At 50.9% G+C, this 14,610-nt stretch overlaps 1 protein-coding gene across 5 annotated transcripts in view; it reads left to right on the top strand.

Moving 5' to 3' along the window:
- The window catches only part of QKI (QKI, KH domain containing RNA binding), a 119,695-nt gene that overhangs the window by 90,545 nt on the left and 14,540 nt on the right, over positions 1-14,610 (top strand). The window lies entirely within an intron of this gene.

Here is a 14,610-nt window from a genome sequence, read left to right on the forward strand (position 1 = left end):
CCTGCTGCACTATGGACAGATCATTGTTGCAGCCTGCAGTTACTATATGACCCCACTATGGTCACATGATCTTACACCACCATGGTTGCATCTTGCATCTTGGTCCCCTCATAGTGTTAAGTGGGGACGGCAAACTGTTATAACAAGCTTACAGACCTAAAGAGGAAAGGTCGCAAATTTTTTATTCATTTTAAGAAATCAACAAGCTGTGTAATGGCGAGCAATTTTGCAATATACTGTGTGTGTGTGTGGGGGGGTGCTCGCATTGTATGGTCGGCTCTCCTGTCACACAGCATCAAAACCTCTTCAAACAGTGACACTATACATAACACAGAGCATTGTCTCCTCTCCTGGGAAGGGGCAGAGCTGAGAATAGAATTAGCAAAAGGTACTAATATAATTTGTCTAAGTTATTGGCCCCCAGTTACTATACAGCCTGCATGATGGACAGGTGTCTTTCCTTGTGTCAGTGTGCAGAGGACGGGGACTTCCTGCGTTTTGTCTTTTTTTTTTTTTTTATATGCAATTGTCCTATTTCTTCCCAGCCCCCCGTATGTCGGCTGCATACATAATGTCCGTACCTGGAGTTTCTTCTGTGACCTGTTCTTGCCCATCTTCCCCTTCTGCTGCTGCTCCCTCTTGTGGTTCGGTAGAATAGAGGGACATCCCCTCCATCTAGGATAATGTGTGCGGCAGCTTCCGTTCTCGCTGCGCTCACAATGTTGGGCACTTCCTTAGCTTAGTCCAGGCTCTGTCGTTGTTGAGGACATAGTTTTCATGACAACAGGGGTACTAGCCGATCACCGAGAGGACAGTGCCACCTAGTGGAGCTGCAGGCTATAACCGTGCTCCTTCAATAGTTTCTGTTAGTCGGCAGTATCTCTAATTATTGTTTTATTTTCCTATTATATTATATGTTTTAGTGACAAATCTGACGGTTTTTCCAGTAATTCTTACATGTAATTTAGCTTTTTTGCAATTTTACCCCCTTCTGTTTGTTTCTTTTTTTTCTGGAAAATGCGCCGTTCTGTTCCTGAGTTGCTGTTCACTCGTGTTCACAATTTCTGAGAGGACGGAGCATGTGGGAACAGCTGGTGGGAAAGATTTCATTAAAATGTGCTAAAGCTTCGGGGCCGGCCGTAATGGAAGGGGTGAACAAACGACGGCAGCCACGAGAAGCTGCCCCTGAACGTCCAATCGTATCTTCAGTATAAAAGCCATTCCCTTCCTAGCAGGTGTCTGCGATGATAGAAGACGCCAAAGAACAAAAAATCAGAAAATATGGGCGGCGGGAAGGAAACTCTGAAATGGAAATTCATCTATTTGATCTTAATAAGAGTTTAATCCGGCGCTGTGAGGTTAGACTTATAAGTTCTTCCACTCATCCAGTCCTTTTATTTTAGTCTATAAGACCCATATGGGGTAGCGTCAACATTCAGAGCTTCGGACGCGTCTACAGACGACGCCATATTCCCACAGCTCAGAGGAGCGCCCATTCCTTCCGCTCGTTCCAGTGGATTAGGTGGTTCCCCCCCCCCCCCAAAAAAAAGTCACATCTATCACCTACAGTATCTGCAAATCAGCGTTTTACCCTTCGCTACAACTTTCGCTTTTCCATTTTGATAACTGAGAGATGGAACGCAGCGGATCCGTCACCCTCCTCATTTGTTTCAATGGGTTTTTAATGTGCTCTATTTTGATCAAATCTATCAGTGTTATTTTTTTTGTCTATACCCCCTCTGTATGCTGCTGCACCCCCCCTGTTATACCCCCTCTGTATACTGCCGCACCCCCCTAGTATACCCCCTCTGTATACTGCCGCACCCCCCCACACCGTTATACCCCCTCTGTATGCTGCCGCACCCCACCGTTATACCCCCTCTGTATGCTGCCACACGCCCCTGGTGTACCCCCTCTGTATGCTGCCGCACCCCCCTGTTATACCCCCTCTGTATGCTGCAGCACGCCCCTGGTGTGCCCCCTCTGTATGCTGCACCCCCCCCCCCCCCCCCCCCCCCCCCCTGTTATACCCCCTCTGTATACTGCCGCACCCCCCTAGTATAACCCTTCTGTATACTGCCGCACCCCCCTGGTATACCCCCTCTGTATACTGCCGCACCCCCCTAGTATAACCCTTCTGTATACTGCCGCACCCCCCTGGTATACCCCCTCTGTATACTGCCGCACCCCCCTGGTATACCCCCTCTGTATGCTGCCGCACCCCCCTGGTATACCCCCTCTGTATGCTGCCGCACCCCCCTGGTATACCCCTGTCCCCCTCTGTATACTGCCGCACCCCCCTGGTATATCCCCTCTGTATACTGCCGCACCCCCCTAGTATAACCCTTCTGTATACTGCCGCACCCCCCTGGTATACCCCCTCTGTATGCTGCCGCACCCCCCTGGTATACCCCCTCTGTATGCTGCCGCACCCCCCTGGTATACCCCCTCTGTATGCTGCCGCACCCCCCTGGTATACCCCTGTCCCCCTCTGTATGCTGCCGCACTCCCCTGGTATACCCCCTCTGTATGCTGCCGCACCCCCTGTTATACTCCCTCTGCATGCTGCCGCACCCCCTGTTATACTCCCTCTGCATGCTGCCGCACCCCCTGTTATACTCCCTCTGCATGCTGCCGCACCCCCTGTTATACTCCCTCTGCATGCTGCCGCACCCCCTGTTATACTCCCTCTGCATGCTGCCGCACCCCCTGTTATACTCCCTCTGCATGCTGCCGCACCCCCTGTTATACTCCCTCTGCATGCTGCCGCACCCCCTGTTATACTCCCTCTGCATGCTGCCGCACCCCCTGTTATACTCCCTCTGCATGCTGCCGCAGCCCCTGTTATGCTCCCTCTGCATGCTGCCGCACCCCCTGTTATGCTCCCTCTGCATGCTGCCGCACCCCCGTTTATACTCCCTCTGCATGCTGCCGCAGCCCCTGTTATACTCCCTCTGCATGCTGCCGCACCCCCTGTTATACTCCCTCTGCATGCTGCCGCACCCCCTGTTATGCCCCTGATGGGATCGGAGAGCCCGCTCGCAAATAATTCACAAAACCAGTGTTTTCCAATAGATTTATGTGCGGGTGGGCTCTCTGCACCAGAATATGGCCGCTGTGCCACATAATGTCTTATCGATAATTTGCTATTTATAAAGGACATGCGCCATTTTGATTTTGTCACGTGACCAAGACTGCCAGTCAGAGGTTTACAAGGATGTGATGATGATGATTAAGAATATTTATGATGATGATGATGATGATGATATTTGGGTCATTAGGACCCTCACATTTGGTAGGAGTCTCCCAGCTGCCGAGCGTCATCCGCTGATCCTGACTCCTATAATGTATTCCTGTCCTCTTCGATCAGTCAGAAAATGGTGGAGATACTAAAGTGACCTGGGTGATGAACTTAGTATGTGCGTGTAGCTGTGTGCGGATTACGGGTTCCCTGTGAACAGTCAATGGTAGCAGGCGGTGTCTCGTTGTCTCTTATCGCTTCTTATTAGAAGGTTAATTACATTGAGCTCTTCTATAGCGAATTGTGACCGAGCTTTAGTGTAATTGAAATGCAGGTTGTGTGCGCCGCGTATTCTCTTCCTCAGCTGTAAAGTTGATGGCGGAGTTGATTAATTGCGGAGTTTTAGGTAGCCGGTCACATGTTCTGCAGCCACTTTCAAAGACGTCTTAGTCAAAGGCTTTTTGTTTGGCGTCTCGGCCTGGCAGCTCCATGCTCCACACTAAAGGACTTCTCAGCGCTATGAAAAATAACCACTGGCTGCAGAGAAGGGGCCGGAGAGCGCAGCACAGTAAACACTAGAGCTTTCTCCCAGGCAACGCTGCGGCTCTCGCTTCTAAATAGGTCATGTGATTGACACATTTGTCCCCATAGAGGGCTCTTTCAATTCATTCCAGTCTTTCAAGAATGAATGCAGGTCTAAGCTGGCTGTAAGACAAGCTGGGACTGGCTAGCCTAAACACTCACATTTCTAAATGGTCTCCGTTCACATTTGTTTATATCATTTGAGCAAAAAAATGTGTAGCGATTCCAGTGTCGTAGTCCGCGCTTCAATTATATTACAGCTGTAAAAGGTTCACAACGTGTGAGAAACAAATGCTGTGTATTTAAGCCTAGAATGCTTTCTGGATTTATGGTTTTGCAATGCCAATGTATTTATTCACCATAGGAGTAGGTTTTTAGTATGTTAAGGTACCTTATCCAATAGAATACTCAGGTACCATATCCGATAGTATAGTGAGGTACCTTGTCTGATAGAATACCCAGGTACCTTATCCGATAGAATACCCAGGTACCTTATCCGATAGAATAGCCAGGTACCTTATCCGATAGAATACCCAGGTACCTTATCCGATAGAATACCCAGGTACCTTATCCGATAGAATACTCAGGTACCATATCCGATAGTATAGTGAGGTACCTTGTCTGATAGAATACCCAGGTACCTTATCCGATAGAATACCCAGTTACCTTATCCGATAGAATACCCAGGTACCTTGTCCGATAGAATACCCAGGTACCTTGTCCGATAGAATACCTAGGTACCTTGTCCGATAGAATACCCAGGTACCTTGTCCGATAGAATACCCAGGTACCTTGTCCGATAGAATACCCAGGTACCTTATCCGATAGAATACCCAGGTACCTTATCCGATAGAATACTCAGGTACCATATCCGATAGTATAGTGAGGTACCTTGTCTGATAGAATACCCAGGTACCTTGTCCGATAGAATACCCAGGTACCTTGTCCGATAGAATACCTAGGTACCTTGTCCGATAGAATACCCAGGTACCATATCCGATAGTATAGTGAGGTACCTTGTCCGATAGAATACCCAGGTACCTTGTCCGATAGAATACCCAGGTACCTTGTCCGATAGAATACCCAGGTACCTTGTCCGATAGAATACCCAGGTACCTTGTCCGATAGAATACCCAGGTACCTTGTCCGATAGAATACCCAGGTACCTTATCCGATAGAATACCCAGGTACCTTATCCGATAGAATACCCAGGTACCTTATCCGATAGTATAGTGAGGTACCTTGTCTGATAGAATACCCAGGTACCTTATCCGATAGAATACCCAGGTACCTTATCCGATAGAATACCCAGGTACCTTGTCCGATAGAATACCCAGGTACCTTGTCCGATAGAATACCCAGGTACCTTGTCCGATAGAATACCCAGGTACCTTGTCCGATAGAATACCCAGGTACCTTGTCCGATAGAATACCCAGGTACCTTGTCCGATAGAATACCCAGGTACCTTATCCGATAGAATACCCAGGTACCTTATCCGATAGAATGCCCAGGTACCTTATCCGATAGTATAGTGAGGTACCTTGTCTGATAGAATACCCAGGTACCTTATCCGATAGAATACCCAGGTACCTTATCCGATAGAATACCCAGGTACCTTGTCCGATAGAATACCCAGGTACCTTGTCCGATAGAATACCCAGGTACCTTGTCCGATAGAATACCCAGGTACCTTGTCTGTCTGAAAGAATATGCAATATGGTCACTGCTAAAAATGGTTCTTTGTCATCAAAAACAATTATCTATGTAAAAACAAAGGGAAGGAAATAAAATCGATCTATGCGCTGATACTCGGCTTACATACACACGTACAGAGAGAGTTGTGTTTTCCTCCTGATATACTGTTTAAAAACTCTCTAGAATTGTCAGGTGGTGGAGCCGTGTTTGGAAGCCAGTCCTGCGGTATTCTCTGCTGGAACGGCCAGAAGCCGCAGAACGTCCTGAAGCCGCAGACCGCGCAGGAATAGACAAGCTCGTTCTTGCATCAAAATTTAGCTGCTAATTCTCTGGCGAGTGTGAGTAATGATAGTGTCTGGTGGGTGCTGCAGCTTACGGCCTGGTTCACATAACATTGATGCCCTCTGAAACTACTCAAGCGTATTCCTCTGTGTATCCATTGACTTTAATGGTCAAGTGGAGTCCAAAAGCAACAGATGTGCCTAGTCCATGCAGAACTCTCCTATATAATTCAGTGACAGCCCATACTACCTATGTAATCCAGTGACAGCCCATACTACCTATGTAATCCAGTGACAGCCCATACTACCTATGTAATCCAGTGACAGCCCATACTACCTATGTAATCCAGTGACAGCCCATACTACCTATGTAATCCAGTGACAGCCCATACTACCTATGTAATCCAGTGACAGCCCATACTACCTATGTAATCCAGTGACAGCCCATACTACCTATGTAATCCAGTGACAGCCCATACTACCTATGTAATCCAGTGACAGCCCATACTACCTATGTAATTCAGTCACTGCCCAATAGTCCTATAACACATATAACATTTCGGGGCCCGCTGGTCCTATAACATATATAACATTTCGGGGTCCGCTGGTCCTATAAGCCCCCAGTAAACCTCCTTGTCCCCATAGCCGGATGGGCGGCCTCGCTCTCCCTGACGTTTCTCTCGGGTGTTTTTCCTCATGTCTGATGGACGTTTCGGGACTAGAGAATCAGGACTAAATGGGATCATGTCAGATGGGGTGATGGGCAATGTAAGGAGATAATGGTGGGATGTTTCCACAGTCTATCTGTAACATTACGACCCAGAAATTTGTCAAGTGAATCGGTGGAGTCCTCTTTGCATATGAGATGCAGCGAGTGTGTACGGCGAGGAAGATAAGCGGCCGACGCGGCTCCAGAGCAGTAATGATGCTAATTCATCTCTGCCAGTTCACCTAGGAAAGAGAAACATGGTGAGGGAAGCACGGTGAGGGGAGAGAGAAACACGGCGAGGAGAGAGAAGCACGGTGAAATGAGAGAGAGAAACACGGGGAGGAGAGAGAGAGAAACACGGGGAGGAGAGAGAGAGAGAAACACGGGGAGGAGAGAGAGAGAGAAACACGGGGAGGAGAGAGAGAGAAACACGGGGAGGAGAGAGAGAGAAACACGGGGAGGAGAGAGAGAGAGAAACACGGGGAGGAGAGAGAGAGAAACACGGGGAGGAGAGAGAGAGAAACACGGGGAGGAGAGAGAGAGAGAAACACGGGGAGGAGAGAGAGAGAGAAACACGGGGAGGAGAGAGAGAGAAACACGGGGAGGAGAGAGAGAGAGAAACACGGGGAGGAGAGAGAGAGAAACACGGGGAGGAGAGAGAGAGAAACACGGGGAGGAGAGAGAGAGAAACACGGGGAGGAGAGAGGGAGAAACACGGGGAGGAGAGAGAGAGAAACACGGGGAGGAGAGAGGGAGAAACACGGGGAGGAGAGAGGGAGAAACACGGGGAGGAGAGAGGGAGAAACACGGGGAGGAGAGAGGGAGAAACACGGGGAGGAGAGAGAGAGAAACACGGGGAGGAGAGAGAGAGAAACACGGGGAGGAGAGAGAGAGAAACACGGGGAGGAGAGAGAGAGAAACACGGGGAGGAGAGAGAGAGAAACACGGGGAGGAGAGAGAGAGAAACACGGGGAGGAGAGAGAGAGAAACACGGGGAGGAGAGAGAGAGAAACACGGGGAGGAGAGAGAGAGAAACACGGGGAGGAGAGAGAGAGAGAAACACGGGGAGGAGAGAGAGAGAGAAACGGGGAGGAGAGAGGGAGAAACACGGGGAGGAGAGAGGGAGAAACACGGGGAGGAGAGAGGGAGAAACACGGGGAGGAGAGAGAGAGAAACACGGGGAGGAGAGAGAAAGAAACACGGGGAGGAGAGAGAGAGAAACACGGGGAGGAGAGAGAGAGAAACACGGGGAGGAGAGAGGGAGAAACACGGGGAGGAGAGAGAGAGAAACACGGGGAGGAGAGAGAGAGAAACACGGGGAGGAGAGAGAGAGAAACACGGGGAGGAGAGAGAGAGAAACACGGGGAGGAGAGAGAGAGAAACACGGGGAGGAGAGAGAGAGAGAAACGGGGAGGAGAGAGAGAGAGAAACGGGGAGGAGAGAGGGAGAAACACGGGGAGGAGAGAGGGAGAAACACGGGGAGGAGAGAGGGAGAAACACGGGGAGGAGAGAGGGAGAAACACGGGGAGGAGAGAGGGAGAAACACGGGGAGGAGAGAGGGAGAAACACGGGGAGGAGAGAGAGAGAAACACGGGGAGGAGAGAGAGAGAAACACGGGGAGGAGAGAGAGAGAAACACGGGGAGGAGAGAGAGGAATAACCCAGCCCGCACACCGTATTTCTCTGCAGGGTTTGTCAGCAGGGACGTTACATAGTGTAGATAGTTAGGAATCTATAATGGCTCTGTGGCATTACCGCCTTCGGGCCCTCACCCCATGGGGTCTCTGCTCTTTATTCACATTAGAGAATCGCTGCAGATCCAGATAGTCGGTCAGCGACCCCGATGTCTCATCTGCCCATAGCTACAAGTCACCGCTCTCTGCGCTGCTAAACCCACAGGTCAATAGGGGCAAAACCCGAGGCGTGTGGATGAATGGAAGCATCGGCCCAGATCTATCCGACAACTTAGAGGACTCGTCCATCCTGTTATATACCTGTAACCACAGTACAAGGGCCGTTACAGCCATGACAACCTGGGCAGCCGTAAGCTTTGGATCTCTCTAAGACGCTCTCTATATAACCCCCCAGGCAGCGGTCACTGTGCGCTCTCTGTATAGCCCCCCCTATGTGGCGGTCACTGTGCGCTCTGTATAACCCCCCAGGCCGCTCTCTCCATGTGGCGGTCACTGTGCGCTCTCTGTATAACCCCCCAGGCCGCTCTCTCCATGTGGCGGTCACTGTGCGCTCTCTGCATACCCCCCTGGCCGCTCTCTCCGTGTGGCGGTCACTGTGCGCTCTCTGTATAACCCCCCAGGCCGCTCTCTCCATGTGGCGGTCACTGTGCGCTCTCTGTATAACCCCCAGGCCGCTCTCTCCATGTGGCGGTCACTGTGCGCTCTCTGTATAACCCCACAGGCCGCTCTCTCCATGTGGCGGTCACTGTGTGCTCTCTGTATAACCCCCAGGCCGCTCTCTCCGTGTGGCGGTCACTGTGCGCTCTCTGTAACCCCCCAGGCCGCTCTCTCCATGTGGCGGTCACTGTGCGCTCTCTGTATAACCCCCCAGGCCGCTCTCTCCGTGTGGCGGTCACTGTGCGCTCTCTGCATACCCCCCTGGCCGCTCTCTCCGTGTGGGGGTCACTGTGCGCTCTCTGCATACCCCCCAGGCAGCGGTCACTGTGTGCTCTCTGCATACCCCCCAGGCCGCTCTCTCTGTGTGGCGGTCACTGTGTGCTCTCTGCATACCCCCCTGGCCGCTCTCTGTGTGGCGGTCACTGTGCGCTCTCTGCATACCCCCCTGGCCGCTCTCTGTGTGGCGGTCACTGTGCGCTCTCTGCATACCCCCCTGGCCGCTCTCCGTGTGGCGGTCACTGTGCGCTCTCTGCATACCCCCCTGGCCGCTCTTTCCGTGTGGGGGTCACTGTGCGCTCTCTGCATACCCCCTGGCCGCTCTCTCTCCGTGTGGCGGTCACTGTGCGCTCTCTGCATACCCCCCTGGCCGCTCTTTCCGTGTGGGGGTCACTGTGCGCTCTCTGCATACCCCCTGGCCGCTCTCTCTCCGTGTGGCGGTCACTGTGTGCTCTCTGCATACCCCCCTGGCCGCTCTCTCTGTGTGGCGGTCACTGTGCGCTCTCTGCATACCCCCCAGGCCGCTCTCTCTGTGTGGCGGTCACTGTGTGCTCTCTGCATACCCCCCAGGCCGCTCTCTCTGTGTGGCGGTCACTGTGTGCTCTCTGCATACCCCCCTGGCCGCTCTCTGTGTGGCGGTCACTGTGCGCTCTCTGCATACCCCCCTGGCCGCTCTCTCCGTGTGGGGGTCACTGTGCGCTCTCTGCATACCCCCCCTGGCCGCTCTCTCCGTGTGGCGGTCACTGTGCGCTCTCTGCATACCCCCCTGGCCGCTCTCTCCGTGTGGGGGTCACTGTGCGCTCTCTGCATACCCCCCTGGCCGCTCTCTCCGTGTGGGGGTCACTGTGCGCTCTCTGCATACCCCCCTGGCCGCTCTCTCCGTGTGGCGGCCTGTTCTCCGGCTTCTGCATATTCCGCATACTTACTCTCCAGCGCGGAGGAGTCTGCTCTCGCTTTCTGCCGTCGGACATTTGCAGGAAATGGTTCTATACGTCGCCTTTTGGCCGGTGGATATAAATACCTTTGTTTATAACCCTCAGGATGAGTGAGCGCTCTCTCCAGGCAGGTCACATCCTGTTTTCTTGTCCTTTATGCTACGTGGAATGAAGCACAGCACGGAGGACGGGATTCTTACAGCACAGGGGGGGGGGGGGGGGTCACATGGTTACGGACATCAGTACTGCTCTGTTGTGTAGGATTAAAGGGCAACTCCAGTGAAATATTTTTTAATCAATTCATGTCAGGAAGTTATATAGATTTGTACTTTACGTCTATTTATAAATCTCCAGTCTTCCAGTACTTATCAGCAGCTGCATGTCCTGCAGGAAGTGATTTATTCTCTCTAATCTGACACAGTGCTCTCTGCTGCCACCTCTGTCCATGTCAGGAACTGTCCAGAGCAGCAGCAAATCCCCATAGAAAACCTCTCCTGCTCTGGACAGTTCCTGACATGTACAGAGGTGGCAGCAGAGAGCACTGTGTCAGACTGAAGAGAATACATCACTTCCTGCAGGACATACAGCAGCTGATAGGAAGACTGGAGATTTTTATATAGAAGTAATTTACACATTTATATAACTTTCTGGCACCAGTTAATTTAAAAACTTTCTTTCCCACTTGCATTCCCCTTTAAGTCGTATTGTGTGCTCCTTAGCTGTAGTCCCATGTATGTAGCACAGTGCCTGTCACCACATTGGCGCTTGATGTGACCAGCCTGACCACGGTGTATAGAGTCCTTAAAGCTTTGTGTCTGGTCCCTGTGAGGTTCCGGATCGGTCCGTTCTGGCGATGTACGTCTCAGGATCTCACACGGAGGACGTTTCTTCATAGTGAATGGGAGGTTGTCCGTGTTGAATGTGGACGTTCATGTGGAAAGGATGTGTGAGTGGGGCCGGTGTATGTGGAGTAAGCATGAAGGTTTCTCTTTGTCAGCAGGATAAAAGCATTCCTCAGCATGCGCTGTCACCGAGCCGGGCGGCTGCAGCTGTTGCCATGCATGACATCCTTTAGGGGCCCTGGAGGGAGAGAGAAGGCGGCCGTGCTCAGAATGTGTGGGCCTCCGCATCCCTCAGGGCCGTTGGGTTGGGCAGCATAGTTTTCAGCCACTGTTCAGGTTGGGCCGGTTCCTCTTTGGAGATCCCGGACTGTATTTCTGCAGAGATGGCTGAAGTGTCAGCTCTGTGTGCACGGATCCATCCCCGAGTCTCTTCCTGTACGGCCATGCGGTGCACCGTGTCACCTGTCTTCCTGTATGGCCATGCAGTGCACTGTGTCACCCGTCTTCCTGTATGGCCATGCGGTGCACCGTGTCACCCGTCTTCCTGTACGGCCATGCGGTGCACCATGTCACCCGTCTTCCTGTACGGCCATGCGGTGCACCATGTCACCCGTCTTCCTGTACGGCCATGCGGTGCACCGTGTCACCCGTCTTCCTGTACGGCCATGCGGTACACCATGTCACCTGTCTTCCTGTACGGCCATGCGGTGCACCTTGTCACCCGTCTTCCTGTACGGCCATGCGGTGCACCTTGTCACCCGTCTTCCTATACGGCCATGCGGTGCACCTTGTCACCCGTCTTCCTGTACGGCCATGCGGTGCACCTTGTCACCCGTCTTCCTGTACGGCCATGCGGTGCGCCATGTCACCACTTGTAACGTTGCCACAGTAAAGAGGCCAGTTATATTATACTTACAGAATACAAGGGGAATGTGCAGGAATTAAGAGGATGAAAGGCTTGAGTCAATCGCTCGGGCTTACACTAAGCAATGCAAATCCAGCTTTAAGTGACCGTATTGATGTTTGCTGCGAGCGGCTTCCTCCTCCTCGTACACATACCGCAGCTGTAGTTACTTCCAGGTAGGATTGTGTGCCCGGGCATCCCATGTGTATCCAGCAGCAAGAGCCTTCAGCATAGCCTGCAGCAAGGATAGATAGCCCTAACGTGGCGCCTTTCATCCGCTGTCAGAGCGGTCACACAGCAGATAGCGGCCCTCAGGGCCGCGCCATTTGTAGGTGGAAACACTGGGGGACATTGGCTGTAGGTGCCTGGCTGACGCTCCGTGGGTCGGTGCAGTATACGGACAGAATATGATGGAGTTTGTTATAGACAGGACCCAGCACGGCAGAGCTCTATCTCCTCCTCTTGCTGTAATAAATGGCGCCATCTTCTGGTGACAGGATATTACTACTTGTGTATAAGAGCAGATATTATAGTAGAAGCGAGCACTTAGGATAGTTTGATAATAAGTATATGTCATGCAAAGACAGAGAATGAAAGGATTTCTTCTCACTTGGCAGGAATGTTCCGGAATGCATGCTCTTTCACAGCGCTTTTCTACTTTGTTGCTTCAGGGGTCTGTTCTGCCACTGATAGCTGAGTGCATGGAGTAGTACCAATTACTGGACCCCAGCAGCCCTCGTATTAAAGGACCACTCCATGGCATCAGCCCATCAGACGGGATCCTATACTCGCCAGTGCTAGCAATTTCCTCAGATGAAAAAGCCCACACTGCGGAGTCTATAGGACGGGGATTATTGTATTTCCCAGCACCATCTTAGTTGCTAGGTTACTTTTCACATCTATCCTGCCGCCTCCTAAACAATAAAGCAAAGCTCTATGAGCAATAATTCCACGTTTATCGTGTGGCCCTCGGCTCGAGCTTTGTCCCTTATCAATGAGATTTAGCATTGACCTCTATTTATTAGTATCTGCAGATCTCCTCCCGGGATCATTGTCCCTCGTACCCGTCCGCAGGGGCTCCGCTGCCTCCGCTCTACAATTATATAGAAGAGTCTAGGTCTCTTATAGTTGGAAGGTTAGAAAGTTCTTCTGGTCTATCAGACATGGCTGGAATCTGGATTACTGGATATGCTTGGCGTATATTATCCTCATCTGGAGAAGGTTTTCCATCGGTATCCTGGGGTATCCTCTGAAATAAGCAGGGAGGTTTGGGGTAACTACTTAACTACAGGAAGTTGTCACTTCTGGAAGGAAGCGGCCATGTTGTTGGTGTGTATATGGTTTGGTTAGTGTCGGTGTTACCTGTATACTGTGGGTATTGTGGGATTCCTCATGTGGATACAGAAAGTCCTCGGCTGAGCGCCCTGTACGACTGATGCAGCATCCCGCCAGATTGTGCTTAAAGGGTTAATAAACTTCTTCCCGGCTAATGGAAAATACAAACGTCAGAGATAATAGAGCGGCTGCGGCAGCGTAACTTCTGGGGGCCGTGTAAATACAGGCGTCTACGGTGGAGATGTTATATACTTAATGGCCTCCTCGTTACTTGACTGCAATTCATTAAAATAATAAAAAGAGCGTTAAGACGACGGCGCGAAAAACCGCACGTGAACAACTGGTCCCGACACTGTGTTACTGGCCGTGATTTATAGCCGTATTCGGGCGCTCAGCAGTGCGGTTAGGAGAGTGATAGTGCACTCCACGGCCGCCATCTGCTCACCATCTCACGGCCCTAAAGGGAAGGAACACTTCACCGTTCTCTATCATCTCGTATTGTCGCAGCTTCTGGGAGATGAATGGCGACATTGTGGAGAATTACTGACACAGGTCTGAGAATCCACTGATATCCGGGTACCTGTTCTTATAGTCACACAATACTGGTGTCCAGTTATTACTGCTTTCTGGAGAACTATGACAAGACCTATTGTGAACTCCTATCTATATACTGGTGTCACTGTACTCCGGTCTGTGGTATCTATATACTGGTGTCACTGTCCTCCTGTCTGTGGTATCTATATACTGGTGTCACTGTCCTCCTGTCTGTGTTACCTATATACTGGTGTCACTGTCCTGTCTGTGTTATCTATATACTGGTGTCACTGTCCTGTCTGTGTTATCTATATACTGGTGTCACTGTCCTGTCTGTGTTACCTATATACTGGTGTCACTGTCCTGTCTGTGTTATCTATATACTGGTGTCACTGTCCTGTCTGTGTTATCTATATACTGGTGTCACTGTCCTGTCTGTGTTATCTATATACTGGTGTCACTGTCCTGTCTGTGTTATCTATATACTGGTGTCACTGTCCTCCTGTCTGTGTTATCTATATACTGGTGTCACTGTCCTCCTGTCTGTGTTATCTATATACTGGTGTCACTGTCCTGTCTGTGGTATCTATATACTGGTGTCACTGTCCTCCTGTCTGTGTTACCTATATACTGGTGTTACTGTACTCCAGTCTGTGTTATCTATATACTGGTTTCACTGTCCTGTTTGTGTTGATAAGGAGGGCACTGCTGGGAAATGATCTGTACAGGGCAGGAAGTCTCGGCTTAGATTTAGGCCTAGTGGTCAGAATGGAAACTACAAGATAGTAGAATATAGGTGGTAAATATACAATGAATAGAATGAAATTAAATATAACCTAAGCGAAATTCTTAAATATGTGACCAGTTCATTGTCCGATGACTCTCGGTATATCAGCCGTTGCTGGCCGTTGTTGTTATCGTAGTA

Source organism: Dendropsophus ebraccatus, chromosome 6, assembly GCF_027789765.1.
Source record: "Dendropsophus ebraccatus isolate aDenEbr1 chromosome 6, aDenEbr1.pat, whole genome shotgun sequence".
In the NCBI taxonomy this organism is placed as follows: Eukaryota; Metazoa; Chordata; class Amphibia; order Anura; family Hylidae; genus Dendropsophus; species Dendropsophus ebraccatus.